Source organism: Astatotilapia calliptera, chromosome 17 (assembly GCF_900246225.1).
Source record: "Astatotilapia calliptera chromosome 17, fAstCal1.2, whole genome shotgun sequence".
Classification (NCBI taxonomy): domain Eukaryota; kingdom Metazoa; phylum Chordata; class Actinopteri; order Cichliformes; family Cichlidae; genus Astatotilapia; species Astatotilapia calliptera.
The window spans coordinates 21,214,500-21,235,644 of record NC_039318.1 but is presented as its reverse complement, the minus strand read 5'-3'; the positions used below and the strand labels follow the sequence as shown (position 1 = coordinate 21,235,644).

At 40.4% G+C, this 21,145-nt stretch overlaps 1 long non-coding RNA gene across 1 annotated transcript in view; it reads right to left on the bottom strand.

The window, feature by feature from the left end:
- Window positions 1-435: 435 nt before the first annotated feature.
- The window catches only part of LOC113009181 (uncharacterized), a 39,581-nt gene continuing 18,871 nt past the window's right edge, over window positions 436-21,145 (bottom strand). The window contains exon 3 of the long non-coding RNA XR_003270125.1: window positions 436-550. This is a non-coding gene — a long non-coding RNA (uncharacterized LOC113009181). The remainder of the gene's footprint in view (window positions 551-21,145) is intronic.

Sequence of the window (21,145 nt, the reverse complement as noted above, 5' to 3'; positions counted from 1 at the left end):
ATATTGTGTGACCAATAGGAACCTTTTGTTAAAATATTTGCTATCATATGGGTAATGTTGCATGAGTCATATATAATAGACCTTTAGAGAGTTTTTTCCCCCCCTGTCTTTACTCTTTTCATTTTAGCTTCTTGAGCTCTCAGCTTTCTGCTCCTTTGTGGCCTTTCCCCTGGACAGTTTGGACTACTCAGAAGTGCAATTGGTTGCCAATAAATGTTATTTTGTAGTAGTTTTATTTTTTTTCAGACAGTTATGCTCAAAGTAACACAACTCCAGGAATGTGCTTCTCGATGCTAGTGCAGGTTTTCTCTGTTGCCTATCTTGGTCCGAGGATCTCTAACAAAACAGTTTCACTTCCTGGTTAAAAGAATAGTTGGATAAAATGCTTGTTTTGTCTTCTGTCTCTAGTGAGAGGAGATTATTAATAGTGTCGTCCTCCACTCACCATCCAAGCTGCCATTGTAAAGTTTTTCTTGTTGATGCAGTAGTTTGGTATCGGCCCGCATCTTCTCCCTCGTCTTCCCTGCTGGCTTTGTAGTAGTAGTTTTCACTGTCGGATAGCAAATTGAAATGTTTGTGATAATATTTCTTCCATTTTCTGTTCCCAAAATGACATTGAAACAACTTCAGATGTGGAAACTCCTGAAAATAAAGTACAGCGACTCAGGAGGGACATGTGAATATGGCGCGTGCTGGACTTCCTCTTCTTTTCTCGTTCCACGTAAATGTCGAAGAAATGTGATGCCAAGGATTCGTCTTGAAATTGTTTCTCATGACCTAAAGTCATAAATGTGTTACACACCAATAAACTGCATGTGGTTGATGTTTCTTTGATTGGCTTGATTGAAATGTCTGCAATGCTGCATTTGTGTGCAGTTTTAGTAGCTCAGAAAAGTGACCACGAACCTCAGTGTGTGATGCAAGATTTCAATAATCTTAGGCATGCCAATCACCAGATTCACACAACAATAGACTGTACTTCCTACAGACACTACAGTATATCTAACAAAATCAAATTGATGTTAGGATTGGTAATGTGGAAATCTAGTGTCACTGTGTCATTGTGAATATAATGTTATATTGAAAAAATGTTAAAGTTTGAAAGAGCTCAAACAAAGGAAGCGCTTTTGTTCCCCACTGACTTATACTCCTTTAAGAGATTATCCAATGGGAACTGCAGCTTTTTCCTAATTTGTATGACTCTGACTTTGACTTTGACCTTGACTCTTTGGCCAGCAGCTTCACTGAAGGCCTTGAAGCGTTACATGCTCATACCCATATGATTGGTGCAGTATTGGTTGAAATCTTTGGTTTTTAGAAGCTGTAAAAACCTGACATTTTATGACATTTTTCTGTATGGCGTCATTGTCAAATTGTAGGGCATCATATTGAAAAAATGAAAATTGTCTCTCCATGCCTTTTCATACGACATATTACTTAATATGGTTTCTTTAATTTTTTTTCAAAGTCGACTCTGACTTTGATCACGAACGAAGGTCGTGGTCAAATGGTTAGCTAGCATAAGTACTCATGTCCCTGGAGGCGTTGTTCAAAATAAACTGTGGGAAATGTAACGTTTTCACATTTAGTGTGACCTTGACCTTGACCAGATTTTCATCAAAAACAAATCAGCTCGAGTCGTTATTGGTATCCACCGTCACAAAAACTTTGAAAATGATAACTTGAAAACCATGGACGCCAGACTGTTAACGAATAAACAGACAAACAAATGGAACGATTACATTCTCCTTTCTTTTGACAGAGAAACGAAGGAGAAAACAAGTCTCATTTTACAGCATGATGAGTCAGTGACTTCTCCCTTTGAATGTTGCAATGCTGTTTTCTACTTAGGAGTCTTCTTTGGAAAAAATTAAGTCAAATTTTGGGAAAGTAAAGTAATAATGGTATTGAATGGCATAACACTAAAACAAAACTTAATGACACATCATCACATCTTGATGAATGAAGTATTAAAGATGAAAAACCTTACTGACAGACATTCTGTAATTTGTTGAGAACAAAATGATGTACCAGCAAAACCAAACTCATGAGCCACCAGAGGTCTAGAATCACATGTTTTTTTGTTTTTTGGTATACATTAATTGCAAAAATAACAAAAGAAGAGGGTTTGAGGAAGGTGGAAACTAAAGCATGAGAGCTCTCGTTTTTTTTTTTTTTTTTTTTACCAGAGTGGTCAAAGTGCCACTCCAGTCTTGAGACTTCTAATTAAAAGAACTTTGAAAGTCTACATAAAGACTGATTTCAATATCATATTTCATATTTCTGCTTATGTATTTAGTTATGTAGAGGCAACTGATCAGTGTTTTAACTCATTTGAGAACTGAAAACTGATGAGGATTATGGATTTGAACTGAGCGATATACCCTCAAAATTACATGTGTATATATATATATATGTGCGTGTGTGTGTGTGTGTGTGTAGAGAGAGAGAGAGCTATTTGGAATAGATTATTAGATGTTTGTGATGATATACAATAAAAATACTGAGCAGCTTTTTATTAATGCTTGCAGCTTGCAGGAAACAGTATTTATATAAGTGTAAATAAATGAATCACATTCTCCATCATTCTTTTCCAGTGAGCTACTGTCACTGCTGACACACTAACTAATCTGTCATGTGAATCTACTGAAACAATATACCTGCAGCAGCGTTACAGTGCAATAGGCAATAGTGGTGACAAATGCAAGCACAGAAGCAGCCTAAGGAGTGCTTGCATTGTACATTTCAAGTAAACTACTCAATACTTAACAGTTTAAGAATAAGTAAACTCTACTCCAGCTTCACAATATTGTTACTAGGGATTGGTCCGGTGATGCTGTATGAGCCATTTTACGTTTGGTTAGTATGTTATCCTGCCTAGCCTGGTTGTGCTCGACAGTGTGTTTTTGCTCCCAAATTAAAGAAGTTTGTTGTTTGCAACTTTAGTGGGAGCGGTTTTCTTGCATATTTTGTAAAGCACTGTGCTTTGGTTGAGTTAGAGGAAGCGAGAGAGACAACAGAGAGACGAAGCTGAGATGGTTTGATGAATATTGAGAGGTTCATGGATGTAGATTCATGGAGGAGGATGCTAGGGACAGGGTGAGATGGCGGCAGATGATCTCATGTTGTGACCCGTAAGTGGAGCTGCTAAAGGTTTGTCATCCAAGGCTTGTCTCATTGTGGGCACTAGGGAACATAAATGCATGCGCTGTGACTTTAGCTGGAGTAGCCAGAGTTTCTCAGACTTTTTGGGGTGAAGGATCCCTCAGAGGGAAGAAAATTTCCCAAGGGCTGCAGCAAAATCTGAACGCAGATTTGGCTGGTTTTGTCTTGGGTGCAACTTAATGATGTATACTGACTCAAATATATCTCCTTGCTGGGCAACGAGCTAGCTGGCTAATATGCTCGTTGTTAAATTTGTCCTGTGTAGGAAAGGCTAATGTGGTGTGTCACATGGTAGGGCCAATATTAATTCCTACTGACAAAAAGTATTGGACACAATGATTGAAATAGTACATGACAACCTGCTAAATATTTAAGTCTTGGGCTATGAATTCTAAATTATGTGCACAGCTAAATACCTCTGAGTTTAGCATGAAAACATACTATCTCATTCTTGTGCGCACTCTTTAGCCAGCAGCTTCACTGAAGGCCAAGCAAAGAGGAATGACTCACTGAAAGTTCAGGCCTCTGACTTTCACGGGAAGCGATGCGCCGATACAGATGTCATGAGCAATACTCGGAGAAAAGCGTCACACTTCGCAGCTCGTCTGCTTTACCTGTCCATGAACAAAGAGCACATCGAGGCGAGGAGGGCTGTGCTCAGCCTATTTTCAGAACCATTAGCGCGAGGAGTGTGTAATTCAGAGGGCACGAGCTGTCTTTATTCATGTAACGACATTAGGACGTAATGAATCATGAAGAAGGCGTATTGTTCCATGCTACTCTCCCTAACACTTCTCACTTAGAGCACACACACACACACACTCGCAGGTGTAGAACATCATTATCGCCCAGTTCCAATTGATGAAGAGTATTATACTGCCAAATTGATTTTCTTTACTCTGCGATCACGATGGCACAAGAAAGGAGAAGACGAAGAAAAGACGCAATCATCAACAACTTTATATTCCAATCAGCATATCTGTGTAGGACGAATAAAAAAAGAATTGCAGAGAAAAATGGAGCCGGGGCTCAAATCGCTTTAAATTGCTTTGCTTTTTTTTTCTATCTAGAAATGTTACCGATGATCATGAAACGCGTAAATTGAATTCTTTTTTTTCCTTTTTTTTCATTTAAGTAATAATTGATTTGACATTTCCAAGCACTTCAAAGGCTGTTTGGCCTGAAGGCTCTGCAGTAAATTACAGTATAAAGCTGAGGATTTACCATTAGCTGAGTGTCAAGTGTACGCTCGGCTTCCCCCGACTCCCCCACTTCCTCTACTTCCCCCTTTTCTCTCTATCGTCCCCTTCCCCACCGCCCAACCAAAAAAAAAAAGAAAATAAAAGCTTCTGAAATTCTAGTCAAACTTTATACAACTTGTCTTCACCGCCCTGTTTGTGTGCGTTTGTGTGCCTGTGTCCTGGTGTGCCATTTTATTGTAACACTATAAAGGCCCAGTGTGTTTATCAGTAAACGGAGCTCCACACAGTTTGCCTGCCTTCATTATAACTCTTTTCACTTCCTTGTTTAGTTTATATTTTTTTCCCCCGAAGAAATTCCCGTCTTTTCTGTCTGCGTCTTCCATGCGGGGAGCAACAACAGGCGGGAGGGTGTTTGATATGTAAATAGTCTTTTCAACAAAGGCCAGGTGCTATCTGTGGTTACAGAGGCTGATACTTCGGCAGCCGATGGCTTCTGAAACACGCAGAAACACAACTGCACACAAAGACCGAGATTCAACCAGCATGTCCGGCTGACATATATTTGTTTTTTTTTTTTAATCAAAAATCTGATTCTCATCTGGCCAGTATCACCATTCTCTTATACAAACTGAAGAGTGCACATAGCTTATAACTGGTTATCTATGACATATTAAGCTAACTGATACGCCTTAAATAAACAGTCCCTGACCAAACCACCATGTTTAGCTTGTAGGGATCAGTGAAAGGAAACATGTTCAGTCATGTCCTATTTTAAATGTAACTTATCCACATTAAGATTTTTATTATAACAAACTCAGTTTTATTTTTGTTGTTATTCTATGAATAAACTGCTGTATTCACTGAAGCGCTGAACTTAACTTTAGTTTTGACATCCTCTACAGTTTTTCACTAAACTACATTTATTTTATAGTTACTAGGAAGATTTGGTTTTATATAGAAATATCATCGGCTTATAAAATGTTGTATTTTTTACAAGTTATCAAGTACAAAGCTACAGATATTATAATCTTTAAAATGCTTTTATTTTTGCATCATTAAGAACATGTTGTAACTTTTGTGTACTATCAGTAATGACTACTTTTACTTTACGGGAAGATTTTATGATTTGTGTCGGGTCATGGAGTAATCTTCAAAACACACTTAAAACCAAATTTTTAATAACTGTAGTAAATAAGTTTGTATTATGTTCCTGTTTATTTAAAAGTGTCTCTTAATCTGATTTTGCAATGCTTCATCTTTTTCATTTTTGCTTAAAATGTGAATGTAAAGCCTTTTCCTAAAGAAAAAGGAACTTTTGATCATTTAGTACTATGTCGTTTCCTGATAATTTCGCTTTAAACTGCTACTTAGTGGTATAATGAATGCAAAATTGTGATATAAACCTTCAAATTTGGCATTAACACTTGTGTTTGAGTGATGAACCTCAGTTGTTCTTGATTATTTTTAAAGTTATCATGTATGTGAAAATCTTTCCCACATTGCTAAAGTAAACACTTACCTTTGGCATCAATTTAAAGAAAGTGAACTTCCATCATGGCAGCAAAACTGTAAACCCTCACTACGATCGTCTTAAAGCAATAGCCACAGTTTTTGATCATTTTTAGAAATTCTTAAAAACAGTTTGGTTACATTTATAGATGTGTTATGTCCTTCATTTCTAATCATTTTATTTAAATGAAAGCAATGATTGACTATTTTTTTTTTATTGCTTTTGGATAACGACATGCACGGTGACATTTAGGCATAAAATTACACATATGGCCAGTTCCATCATGAAAAAGCATGCATAGACAAATAGTTTTAGGATTTTTACTTAGTCAAACCTCAACTTACGTGCATGTGCGGGACCTTAGACACACATTACACAAGCCTACGCACACACATGCTTACCTACTGATTGTCACCTGAATCCCAAGTTAGCTGGAGGTGACAAGTATTGTCTTTTGGCCTTGAATTAATGTGCCTGTAAATACGTTTTTTTTCTTTCCCACCCTCATTCCTATTTGTTAAGTTATTCATAGAACTGCTGATTGCAGGCAGCCATCGTCAGAGCTAAATGAGGGCCTTTGTTATTGTTGAGTAATTAGGACAGCCATCATCGTGCTCCGAGATGACAGGGTCAGTTAAATAGTTTCTCTCTCTCAGTAGTCCGGGCTGATTATGGGAGCTCAGGCAGGCAGGCAGGCAGGCAGGCCAGGGAGCTGGAGTTGGGGAGGGTTGGGAGGCGGGCGGGGGTAGTACAGATGGAGAGGAGTGGGGAGGAAAGCAGACCTTATCTCAAGCAATTAATCAGAGACACTCATATTGCAGGACAATTATTCAAAGCTCACTCCTGCATAACTCAGCCCAAGGTTCCAGTGGGCTCGCTGTCTCTTTCCATCCCCCCTGGACTGGAAGGTCAGGAAAGTGAGAGGAAGGTGGAGTTGAGAGAAAGAGAGGGACGCTGTTGAGTGTGTGTGTGAGTGTGTGCCGGAGTCAGCTGAGGCTACGTAGGGTCAAAGTCACTCAAAGTCTCGTCTTCTCTGGAGGCTTTTTTTTGTTCTTCATCGAGTTTATTCCCCATCATGTTTACATGTATTAAGTTTTTTGCCGCTGGTGGAATAACATGGGCGTTCACTGTTACTGTCTGTGTGTAGTGATGTGTATAAATGTGTGTGCGTGCGTGCATTTAGTGCCCAGGGCAAGCATTATCAACATTCCTCGGTGGCAGCAGGGTGTCTCGCCTGGCACCACACAAACAGGAAAAGGAAATAGCTTGACTTCACTATAGTTATCTCCCAAAGAGCCCTCACAGTGTGCGTGAGTGTGTGTGTGAGAGAACATGATAGCCTGTTTAAGTATGGAACAGTAGAAGACTCGATTATATTGAGGCTCCTTGTTAATATTGAGACCATGTTAATGATATTTAAAGGGAATTTAAAGGGTGTAGTTCAACCCTTTTCACCTGATGCACCTGCACCATCCTGTCTGAAGGACTCATGAACCCCGTTGACAACAACACGTCTTAAACTGGATCACCTCCTACTGGTTTTATTCAGATTACCTGTATTAGCTAAGGTTAACAAACTTTCTCAACCATTCACGACTGTTTCCTGCTGAAAGCGCTATTCTTGACGTAAAATACTAAATCACATTTTATTTGATATTTTCATCACTTTTTCTCTGGTGTCAACTCTTAACATGACTTGTTCCTAAACATCACTGGCTGACAGTCATTGTTAGAAAATAGTTCACGGATATGACCTCAATTTTGGCTCGAGGTACCTCTTGAATGTCGCCTGGATGTCCCTGTTAGACCTTCTAGCTAAACAAAGGTTATGTTGATGAACTGAGAAGAAAAAAAATGCACTTCAGGAGTCACTCAAAATCCTATGTTTTTTAGCACTTTTTGAGCCCTGGAAATGTCTTGAAAGTGTTGCTGATTATTTTAAAAAACATGCAGTAGTAATTAGGGAGCACATGTGGAAAAGACGTTCTGCGGCTCTCTGTTTAAGTGCTAACGAAAAACACAAAGACAGATGCATTTAATTTCATTCTGTCTCTGAAGACAGAGCAACCCTGTTGGTCTGTTTAGGAACTTGTGAGCAGATCAGAAAATATGTTGTGTGAATGCTTGTTTGCTCAGTTTACATAATCACATAAATAATGCAGTGAAAACAATGCAGAAAAAGCTAAGATAGGACCATCGGACCAACAGATACTAAAAAACATGACATGCGAATCATTTTGACTTCAACGTTCAAGTGGAACAAAGTTTATCTACATAAACAATAACGTGTTAAACCTGATCTGTTAACTTTCATTTGCTTGGTTCAGCGCTGACCTGTCACACCTATGAAGACAGCCTGTTCTCACTCTCGAGGCATAACATCCTGGCGATTTCTCACGTCCCGTGGCGTTCCTGAGGAACGCGAAAGGCGACCTTCCGCGTTCTTATGCTACGCGGGTTATGGCTGAAATTCAGTAGAATGACGGTCCCACTGCAATACACGCTGCAGGCATGTATTCCAGCCCTAACCCTAACCTAACCAGCACTTTGATGATGTTAAATCATGTTTTCCAAAGCGATTTAAGTAAAGCGTAATATGTTGACGAATCATCACCTGGTGTAAAATATTACTCTTTGTGAGTGAGAACATTTCGCTGAAGATGTTCATTTTTCATAACCATCAACAAGCAAACCAAACCAGTCATTTTTATTTTGCTCAGCCAAATAAGAGGATTAGAGTGTGCGTCTGCTGCTGGGTTTGTTTAATGTGTCTATTTATTTTTAATAGTCCATGCAGGACTTTTGAACTGAATGTCAACAACAAATCACTTTCAGCAAACTTCAAACACACAAAAACATTGTGAAAAAAAAGTGTGAATGCAGGACTACCTGTGAAAGAAACTTCATACTTGCTGAATATTCCTCCTAGAACAAATACTTAATTTATCGCAGATTTGGGGAAAAAGAATGGATGTTGTATATTTTCTGTCATTCTAGTTGTGCCATCCTTCTCTGCTCTTTGGCAGAGTGAGGGTGGCTTCAGTCTTGTGTGTCAAAAGAAAGAAGAACAAGGTTTAAATGTTACTCTGGGGAGATGGTGATAGACAAAAGCTGGTACCTTTATTAAGGATTAGCACTAACTAGCCTGCTGTTAAACATGGAGTTTAGTGTATTTATTCCTGGGATCTTTTGTAAGAGATTTAAATTGTGACTGCTACACGTTTACAAAACAACCAATAGGAATTCAATATTTAATATAATATAACACTTCAATATTAGAACCATTAAAACTTAAGCAAATTAAATCAGACATGCAGCCAAGATGATGGTCTGCTCCAGCTATGGCAGCAGAAACTTTGGTATTAATATAACGTCCACCTGTTATCCTCACTGCACCAACCAGCGTGGAGAAGGATGTAGCATTGGAAAAAAAACTGTGGAAGAACAGATAAGTGGTTTCAGTAGGTATTATCAGTATTACCATCTATATACATGAAACTTCTTCTGCAAGCCTATTAAATCCTGTCACATAGTACGGCATAGTACGGAAATATCACGGTGTGAAGGCCATCCATTCTGCCTGATGTAAGAAGGTGGAAGAGATGGCTCCATCCTGTTTTGTCTCTACTGGAAGGAGGTTGACGGTGAGATAGAAACAGTCTTTGGAATTCACTTTACTGAAGTTTCAATGAATAGAGCATAGAGCTATTGCACATAATTCTCTAAAAATTAGCTCATTTGGAGCTACAGCTCTGATCTTGTACATTAAAAACTCACCAAACTCCACCCAAACCTTCCTCCCCACATCAAGTAATCATTGGCATCCTAATATCTAGTTATCAGTATAATCTTGAAGAAAATATCGATACCGTTAGGATAAGAGAAACCTCGTTCTGCATTGTTATATAAATCAACCAACGTTGCTATTTTTAGTTCACTTGGTTGGCCCGGACACTTGCTAGAGCAAAATAACAGCATCCTGATAAAACAAGTAAACTTTGGCCGCCATTCAGCAGCATTCACCGCCTTTTCCCTTTCCTTTGCTCTCGTTCCAGCCCCAACCTGATCCACAAATGTCACCTCCACTCTATGTATAAAAGGAGAGGAAGACATCGAGGAGGAGGGAAGAGAGATAGATCAGCGTGAGGGAGAGAGAACGAGAGAGGGAGAAAGAGGAAGAGTGTGTCATAAAATGCAAATGCAGCCTGCGTCCGCTTTTACAAATTAAATGTCAGGACATAAAATATTGTCAGTTTCATTTTGCAGCCAGAAGGATGACAAATCCATATTCTCCTTTAAATAAAACTCTTATTGCGGTGGAGGGGTAATCATGGCAGAACAAAGCGCTGTGATTAACGATAGCAATTTATTGTATCTGGCGGCTGGCGAGGCACCGGCTAGGGAGAGGAACAGAGAGACATCATGGTTATCATAATTCATATCGTAAATAACAGGGCCCAGCCAATCACAAGGAGCCGCCGATGTCATCCCAAATAACCTTTGATAACAATTACCATAGAAGGCAGTACAAACCCTGAAGTCACAATGTTATCTTATCCCTATTCTCTGCTTGTAGAATACAACACTATTACCATATAGATTAGACTATTTATAATGGTGCGTGTCATTCTGGGTGCAGCTTTAAGTCGTCACCGTGTATGTGTGTAGGTGTAGCACGGTGAGGACACGGTGAGGCTGTGTGTTCGTGGAGGTGTGTGTATGTGGACCGGGTAGGTGGACCTGTCTTTGGGAGGAGATTATAGCCTGGTCTTTATGAGGAGCTGAATTGCCCTCTCTCAGTATCACACAGGAGCACATTGCCAGGGCGGCCGGCTCTCACAATGGCGTGGTGGGAGAGGAGTCGGGCGACGTGTGTGAGCGCGCGCGCGTCAAAGTGTGTGTTCGGGGAGGGGTCGTGTGGGTGGGGACTCAGTGGAGTGGAGGTGGGGAGTAACACAGGGAAAACTGGAGGAGGCGATATTAGTGGGGGGAACGCTGATAAGTGTGGGAGATTAGCGAAGGCGTATCTTGTCCGAGGTGTTGTTCCTTCTTGTTTTATCTGCTGATAGAAAATTTTCTGATGGGAAGCAGTGATATGTGGATACACGGCTTCCCACCTTCACCCATGCCGCCCACCCACCATCATAGCCACCCGCCCATGAGACGCACAGTGTCTTTCTTTGTGTTACTACCATAAAACTTTAACACGGCAAAGAAAATCAGCAACTATCAATCACAGCAATTAACCCACTGACAGGTGACGTGAATAACACTGATTATCTCATTACGGTGCAATGCTCTACTGGGAAACCTTAGCTCCTGGCACTCATGTGGATGTTATTTTGACATGTACCACCCATATTCACATTATGGCCCACTAAGCACATCCTGTGCTAAAAGCACTCCCCAATGGCAGTGGTCTCCCCCAGCAGGAGAATGTGCCCTGTCACCCTGCAAAAACTGTCATGGTTTTGGCTCAAGGGCACAATAAAGAACTGATGGTGTTGCCCTGGCCTCCATACTCCAAATTTCAATCTGATCCAGCATCTGTGGGATGTGCCTTAACAATCCCTGGAGGATCAAAGGATCCACTGACAATGTCCTAATGCCAGACATCACAGGACATTCCCAGAGGTATAATGTCCAAGTCAGAGGTAGTTGGCAGCATGTGGATGACCTACAATATATCAGACAGGTAGATATAATGCTGTGATTGACTAGTGTGTACTTGACTGTATGCATGCACTGCATGGAAAATAGTATCAGGTCACACCACTTTATCTTTGAATTAGTCATGGTCACAGGTTCACACAGTTCTTCTCTTCTAGATCACCTCCACAATACACAATCAACTCTAAGTGGTATTACAGCAAAGAGGAAGCCTCTAGGAATCACAGCAACGCAGCCATGAAGTGGAAGACCATGTAAAGTTACAGAGCGGGGAATAGTGGGTAAAAGTCGGCAACACTCATATGACTCAGTAACTACAGCTTTATGAGCTTCATGACATGGTTTTCATGGCTTCACATTTTTATTTATGTAGCGTTTAAGTTTGGACATAGATTTGGTTTCAACCTGTGGATAATCTGACCTCTTGCAGTGGGTAGGAAACAATAATTTAATGAGCAGGTTCCAGTTTTTCTTGCATCTTATTCCAAATGTTTTGCATGTATTTTTGGGGAAAACACATAATAAAGTTTAAATAATATTTCTTTTATATATATACGCCTTTTTTTTTTTTTTACTGTTTCAATGACTGTAGCAGAAGACGTGCTGCTTGTGACCAGCCAGCCACTTGGCAACAGCTGACAAGCTTTAAGTACAGAAGTGGAAAAAACAATAGGTTTGCAATGACTGTAGGAGAGCGCTGATCTCCCTAAGAGGAACCACCTGACTCCTTTCACTCCTGTTGCAAGTGGCAAGTGTGACTCTTTCAAACCCAATGAAAACAATGAAACCCAGTCAGTGAAAATTAAGGGAAACTATCTGTCTGGAAGTGAGAAAAATGGATAAGGAGAGCAAAAAGCTTGAGGAATAATAAATATTATAATAAATAAATATTATAATGATAAATATTAAATATAATGTCAAATAGGATTTTTAGTAGCATACTGAGGGTTCAAAATATAATTAGAAAAACACTTTATAATTTCCAGTGCTTTCCTATAAAACTTGCATTCTGATTCTGTGTGATAAAATGCTCTGTTAGATTTTAAGCTTAAGTAGCTATAAATATGATAAATTTTTACTCCCTGAATGAAAACATGCGAACTGCATATGAAATTCGTACAGGTTAATGAACAGCAAGCAAGAGCACTGGAATGGCAGATAATCAGTTTAATGATCATGTAAAGAATAGCGCACATATGGAACATACATCTACAAAAATAGATTTTGCATGTATTTGTCGCCTCCAAAGTGAGAAGAAAAAAAGCAAAATAGCTTCAAAGGATACTCGATTCTTTAGTTGAAGGAGGAAGATGAGGGGAGAGGACAAGCACAAGGACAAGATAAAGCAGAGCAGGGAGTGAGAGGGAACCGAAGGGACCAAAGTGAGGACGAGGTGAAGGAGAAAGAAAATGTCGCATTTTTATGCTTAACTTCAGAGAGGAGAAATTCTCCTCTCTTGAGCAATCCAATCCCGGACTCCAGATCAAGAAACATGCACTGGGAAGACAGCCTACAAGCTTGAGGTAGATTAGGAGCAGATAGAAAAAAAAAAGCAGAGAAAGTAACATTTAAAAAAGTCATGCTCAAGAGCAGGACAGAGAGGAAGACCTCAGAGGAAATGATGTAGAAGCGCTAGGCAGTGGTATATCTGTAGTTTCTGGCATGATGTCCCTGTGTGGGCTTGTGAACAGTTAATCTCTCTTGACAGGATCTTTATTTAAATAAAGATCCTGTCAGTGCTGTGTGCTTTCGGTTGCTTAAGAGGAGGACCTACAGTAGCTCCTGCAAGACTCCAAATTGCTTTGACAAATCATGGCTGATGAGAGAAAGGAGCCTTCCTACCTGCGCATAGCTAAACATGCCTGATGGAAACACCTCAGCAGAAATTTAACAAATCTGAAGGCATCTAAGGAGAACGAGGCGAGGCATGTTCTCAGATATCAGAGCAGCTTAAAAATAAGATTATGCATTTAATAAAAATGCAGACTGTCCTTGTTATTTTTACATCTCGCGCACTTGAGCTGTTCGTCAGTGAAATCCTATTTCTGCAAACTGTTCTTAACCACAAACTGTATAAAACAGATGGACAGAGCCAACATGATGCAACACATTGATTAATGAATCCACAAGCCAGACTCACAAGAGGGCGGAGGGCTAAGCTATCCACTGAGGCACAGACAGTGTGGGCACATTGCAGAGCATACCTGCTAATTCATTAATAACAAATAAGATGCTCAAGTCCTGGGCAGTTATCCACTGTAAGTTATAGTATTTATTAGAAAACTGGATAAAAATGCAAATGGTTAGAGTGTCCAAAGTAATACATAGCTTTAATTGTTAATAAAATTTAATAAGGTCATTTTAAAAAATAAAATCACCACTTTACAGGGGTTGGAAGGAGTGAAGTGGCTAGAGCGGACAAAACCCTTTGTTTACATGTTGTAAAGTTGACAGAGGTCTACAGGGATTGACTCACCAGCCTCAAGTGGCCATTAGACAAACTGCAGGTACGTTTATACTTAAATGTTTCATTCTTCAGACCTTTTAATCTACCAAAAGACAAAAAAGGAGATAAATAGAATCCAAAAAAAAAAGAATCACAGGGCCAGTGGTGAATTTACAACGCTAAAATCAATCAGCTGGGTATGGCCTGTGTTGCTCCATAATAGTACATGATGCAGAAGCTGATTTACTCCAAGTTCAAAAATCCCACTGCCTCTCTTTTCTCTGCCACTCTCCCTTCTTCCCCCAACGTTTCTCATCTCCTCTCGTAGATGGAATTCACAAAGTGATTTTCTCCTCGTCCTTCTAAATCTCTTGATCACTTTAATTTTTTGCTAGGCTGCTTCATCGGTGTCCTGGGAAAGAAAAAAAGAGGAGGAAGAGAAAAAAGCCAAGGGGCGAGAGACTGCAAACGATGCTGGGCGAGTAGTGAGGGAGTGAGAGAAAAAGAGGGAGAGTAGTATAGAGTTAAAGCTTTATCAGTGAGTGCCCTGAGGTATGTGGGGACGCTGCTGAATCCAGAGAGATTAGGGGAAAAATGCAGCACATGGCAGTAAGGGGCTTACGCCACAGCTTGTATTAGTTCAGGTGAAAAGAGTATTGCTTTTACATAAAACTGGACAAATCCAGCCACAATGCATTTCCCGTTGGACCACAATGGGGTCCTCTATCTGCGGACCTCACCTCCTGTCCCCTGGGTTCCCCCAAAGCTCCTCTATCTAAACAGGAGACTGAACGAAGGAGGAGAAAACACAGATGGACATGGGCGGGAGGAGGAGATATGGCACCACACCAGACTTCATTTTCAGAGTTTACCAGAGAGGAGGTTGTCAAGAGATGGCAAGGACGTACTTCAGGGACAGGGGGTTGTGTCCATCTCAGTTATTCTTTAGCTGATTAGCTCACAGACTACAAAATGTTTTGATTACTGTTCTGATGCCACATCAAGATAATTAAAGCTCACAAGCAATAACAGTTCTCACAGAAATGATAAAATGCAAAGTTAAGCAGGTTGCTGATGTACCATGATGCTCACACAGCAAATCTGATGCATTTCAGCAACACTGATTCCTTTGATGCAGAAATCTTTCCACATTAGTATGACTTTCAATCTACTGTCAATAAAAGTAGGTATCTCTGCAGCTGTTTCACACTTCAAATGACTCAGCGCTAAGTAAAGTGTGTCCTTGGAGCCAGATGCTTTTAATGTGAAACGCATGCACGAGTCGTTGGGTTTTCTTGAAGCTTAAAAAAGCCCAAACAGGAAGCAAATGATACTAACAAGAATTAATACTGTGAGGCCTAAGTCATCATCAGTGATGACCCCAAACCTACCCCCAACCGTAACCCTATGATTTACAGCAAAGTAAAAAAAAAAAACGGGGGGGGGGGGGGGGGGGGGGGGGGGTTGGTGTGACAGAGTAGGACATTCAAGATGGGGTGAGGTGGAGGCAGATGAGCCACTGTGGTGACACATAAAGTTATATTGTTGGTCATGCTACACCTCAGCCTCCTAGTGGATGCACCTATGTTACAAATTTGAAAATCCTAGCTGACTTCCTTTTTGAGTTTTTGCAATCATTTTGAAGAACATGACCTTTGATCTTGACCTTGAGGTCAAGGTCACTGAAATTTAAAATTGTATGAGAGTTCTAGTAGCTGCACCTAAGGTCTTAATTTGAAAATCCTACATCTCGAGTTACCATGTTCACAAAGTGTCCTTGCTGCCCGGCCAGGTGATAAAAATACCCCATCAACCTTTTATGGCCGAGAAAGAAAATTGACTCACCATGACTGAAACACAGACCTCTTGGACATTTTTGCACCACACAGCAAGAGCAGCAACTGTTTGAGCATTAAAAATGCTCCAAAAGCCACCAACAGTGCAAACCTGGTGGAGAGGTTGATGTCAGTGACTCTAAATAGAGTAGGTGAGGCCTAACAGACAGTAGCTGGGTAAAGCTGTTATGAAAGTTACTGTAATTTGACCGGATTTTATCAAGGCTATAACTACACTATAAATCTGGACATTTTAACATTGAAGTCTTTGGAAGTTGACTCATTTTTGAGCCAGCCTCAAGTGGCCATTTGAGGAACTTTTGACCACAGAGGTAGCTGCTTAGTTAAAAACAACAAACTGGTTAAAAGTAAGCAGATGGATTTGTCTGTTTGATCAGAAATCAGATTCCTGAGCCCATCACTGCTCTGGAAAAGTCAGTAAATCACTTAAATAACTTCTGTTTTTTCTTTAAATGAAGATTTAATTGTTTCCCCCCTCACACAGTTCTGATCCCACACTGCACTGGCAGATATAGTGAGGAAGTTTCACGGGAAATAAGTTTTACTGAAATCATCAGAGGGAGGGTGAGATGAATATAAATCAGTTTGAAAAAGACTGAAAGCCTGTGTAGAGCAAGAGGAAAGATTCGAGATGAACGCACTAAGTGATTGAGCAAAAAGGTCTCATCCTTCTCTTTTGGTGGCGCGTAAATGCTTCACTGAGACACTGAAGTCTCCCATTAGTTTCGCAGAGACTTTTATCTAAATCTTCTGTTCCTGAGGTGCATTTATCAGCCAGGTTTTTCATCTTGAAATATAGGTTGAGAGGAGCTTGGCCTGCACACTTCTTTATCTTTCACCTGTCATGTACAGTAAGCCCAGGTAACAATGGCGCCTTACATTAAATTACACACTCGCTCTGTATTCACGCCATCGAGCCAGACATCGGAAGCGGCTCCGACAACCCCTCCCATCCTCGCCATTATTGGCAGAACAATACCCTCAAAAAGCCAAGTTGGTCAAAAAAAAAGAGAGAAGGGCCGTATCTGCGACAGCGCTTAACATCAATTTGTGACACGATTAATCAATTTGGACCGTTTCTCTCTCTCTCTGTGCCTTGTCACTGTCGTCACTCGTTAAATAAAGAGAGGCGGCTGTTTGAATGAGCTGGGGCTCATCACGATATGGCGCAGGTTAAGTAGGAGGCGCATGTTTTAGGATAGCGCCCTGCCGCTCCCTCTCGTCCTGAAACACTTAGCTGGTGATTAGCATAAGCTGATAGCGCTATCAGGAGCGTGCCATTGTGGTGACCCTGAAGCCCCTCTCCTTCTCCACCATCACCACCCATTCTACCCCCCTCCACCACCTCCTCTTTTCTCCCTCTGAGAAGGTCTTATCTGGGATGTACAGGGCCTCTGGAGCCTCCTGGGGAGATGATGGAAGGAGGAGGCAGAGGTGGAAACCGTAGAGAAAGGATGGGATGGTTGGGTGAGAAGAGGGAGGGCAAGGGGGTGGGGTTGATCCCATTGTTAAACACTCAGTTTCTTTGCATGTGTCCTCTAAAGTTTTAAATGATTGGATAAGAAACTTCAGGGACTCTTTTCAGATTGCGGTTAGAAAACGTTTTACATGCAAATTTAAACAAAATATCAAAAGAAGAAAAATACATATTTCATCTAATTTTGGACAGGAAAATAATAAAATGTGATCCACTGAATTATATGATGTCATATTTATCAGTTCAGAAGCTTTTGTTTGTTTGTTTATGACCATATATACGAGTAGGAGCGTGCACAACTAACAAACTAGATGTTTAAATGTTTGCTCGGTCTATTTATACTTCTTTTATTAATATAAAACAACAGATAACTGCTGGGTCTAAGATGTTATTCTATGTTATGTTTCAAGTTGACTGGAAGGGACTGACTCAGAGAGAGAAACCTCTTCACCGACTAGTGCTTTGGCAGAGGAATTGTGGAGCATGCCAAACATAAATATAAATACTAACAGTGGCATCAGGGCGCCGGGGTTGCCGCCCGTGTAAAAATATTGCGAGGAAAGAATCCATCATGAAAAATGAATTACAAAAAAATATAACAAAGAAATGTACCATAAAGTACATTTTGCTCATAAAATGTGTGTGTTTGCATGCACGTGCCTTCCAGAATCCATTTTGAGGTCAAAATTGAACATTATTTATCTACACGTCCCTATGGGAGTATAGATAAATAGCAAGCTAAAGACAAACCTAATGGTTTTCAGTTACGAGGGTCTGAGGCTAAGTTTCGAATGTGTGCTATATGCTATATAAATAAGATTGAATTGTAATGAAAAATATTGAATTGATTGGACCATCCTACATCCTTTTACACATTCACACATCGTCACAGCACAGGCACTGTTGTCTTGAAGAAGAACAGGAACTCACTTGTTAGCTATCTCTCGACGATGGTGGCTTCAAGTGCCGCTGAAACAGTGAAGTTAAATTCCTTACAACAACATCCATGGTTTTCCAGAATTAAATGTTCAGCAGCAGTCCTCGGATTGTGGGAGAGGATATACACAGACCTTTGCTAGCACGCTATATGAGAAACAGCGCTGGCTAACCGGATGTGGGGTGAGCAAAGTCATGCTTTCCGTCTGACCCAATTGTGTCATTCCTGTTACACTTCTTTGAGGTCAACTTGAAGTCAGCTTGAAGTTGCTTGCATAGTTGGTGCATTATAATGTACATTTAAACTCTCAAGATCTCTCTTTTTGCAGCATTACCCTTGCACGACTGACCTAGGGGGTCATGTTCGAGTCTTTATTTTGTTTGTTGGTTTGTTGGACGGCCCGTCACGGGTTTCTTTGTAGATTTACAGCCATAAATGTTGTTACAAACCAAGTGCAATTCTCTAAAATCAAATTTATAAATGTCTTTTGAAAATATTTCAAGGCAGAAGTATCTGGTAGGACCTGCGTCTTAAAATTCAGGGTCAAGCATAAGAGTCCTGAAGACAAAAGTAGTATTTTTTACCTTAAGAGAGTATTCACGGTATCAGTTAATCTCTCTGTCTGTTTTCCGTGCTAAAGGTTTCAGTGTTTATTTGACACTTGAAAGTAACAAACCTAGAATGAAAAGCTGATTCATATTCATGCTGCTAATTTGAGAAAGCAGTAATACCTCAGTGAGACTTTTCTGTGTGTGTGTGTCGTGAGGAAAAAGTATGATGAAACCGCAAAACAATACCCGCACATAAACACGAAAGTGGCGACACATTTCTTGAAGGTAAGCAATTTTCATGCACGTTAAGAGCTTAGCATCGGCGCTATTCATATCAGTTTACCATTATGATGCAAATGATAACAGTGGTGCCTGGCTTCCTCTTCTCCCTTTTCTTATGCACTTTTACTATGAGCAACATGGCACACCATAGTATAGATGCACACCTACATTACAGTGAACACACAGACGTGCGCACACACACACACACGATAAAATTCACCCAGCTCCATTGCTTATCCCCTTTGTTTGAGCTGATTGGATCTGTGGCGATCACATGTTTACCCAGAGCTCTATCTCTTTGAGAAACCTCCGTCACGGGTAGCGGAGAGTAACGTTTGCCTCTTTTTGTGTTTTCCTTTTATTTTGGAGACGGGCACGCACACACGGTCTTTATGTATATATGCTAATAGGCTGGCTAACACCGTTTCACACTGTTTGTTTCTGAAAATGATGCAACTTGCCAGACATCCATTTTTTGCTGATGTTCACATTTTCTTTTTTTTTCTTGCCTTTCTCAGGGCGGGCATTTTGGAGAGAGAAAATCAGAGAGAGAGAGAGAGACAGAGAGAGAGGAAAAGGAAGAAGAAGAAGAGAGTGGTGGAGGGTGAGAGGAGGAGGAGGAGGAGAAGAGGCGAAAGAGGCTCGTGTTCAAAATCCACAAAGGTTTTGTAATAAATGCATCGACGACAATAAAAACAAAAACATTAAAGGGAGAAAAGACGTGTTTCTGTGTTAAACAATTAGTGCTGCAGCATTAGAGCCGATCAGGAAGAGACAAAAGCTCGGCAGCAGCAGGGGTTTACCCCAGACACAAAGACACAAAGACAGATGCTCTGCAGCCCAGCCAAGCTACAGTACCATACTAGCTTTCTCTGGAGCTGCACAGAACCACGTCCACAATCCAACTGTCTGTGGGTCTGTCAGCGAGACAAAGAGTGCCGCAATTTAAATAGAATTTCTACGTAACCTGCCCCTAAAGGTGTGATGTTATCTGTAATTTCAAGTTACAGTGTATGTGCTTTTTTTCCCTTTTTGCAGGCAATGAATCATATCTGTTTCCAGCACTGGATGTGCAAGCCGCTACATATGTGGTAAATGATTGACAGGTGCTTTCCCTCCCCTACAGCCTCCTACAGCCTCACAAACAGTACCTGACTGGGCTGATCTTTTTGCCTGATTTCAAAATGAAACCAACATGGCTGCCCGTTTGCAAACTTTCTTCTAAGTTCTAATAACAGCCCAGCGTGACATGTTTCTGGAAACGTGAGGCAAGACATAAGGCCTGCAGGTGCTGCATCAATCTTCATTTTAGCTCAACAACGGCCGCTTTCGAAGTTTTTCAACGTTTCCACGTTTCTAGAGGTTTCACACCAAGGAGGTTGTGCAAATGAGGAGTGAGTGACATGTTCCCCCATTCCACGAAACACAACGGCACGCTACCAGAATGCACTGTAAGGCTGGATACATGGACAATGAAAGGTAAGGTAAGTCCAGACAAATAAATTAACGATAATCCTCAAAGCCAGCTCAAATTTAAGACTACTACTATTAGCGTTACACCAGTATACAGGCTACACCAGCGTTTCAGTTTCTTTGTATATGCCAGCATTATTGTACCAAACAGCAAAACACCAAACAGACTATTAAAATATAGAGAAACAAGAAGCACTCCAAGAACACAAACCTCTGCCAAGGCAGCCCACCCTGTTATTTTTTTAATTGTATTTTATTTATGTGGATATAATAAATTTGTAGCATTTATTTAAATATTTAGTTATAAATATCAAGTGAAAAAAGGTTTTTGATGACAATTTCATTTTGTTTTCCAAAATAATAACAAAACCTGTTCAGGGACATTGTCCATGTTTTCAAATTGTAAAATAATGTGATATTTAGAACCCCCATACATCATCACCAATCGTTACACTGTACTTTCTATATGTTGATAACACACATCACAGTAAGAATCATATTTTCTAAAGTTCTAAAGCATTTTGTCTATTTTCAACCAATAAATCATTACGCTGACATTGAAGACATTTCAGATTT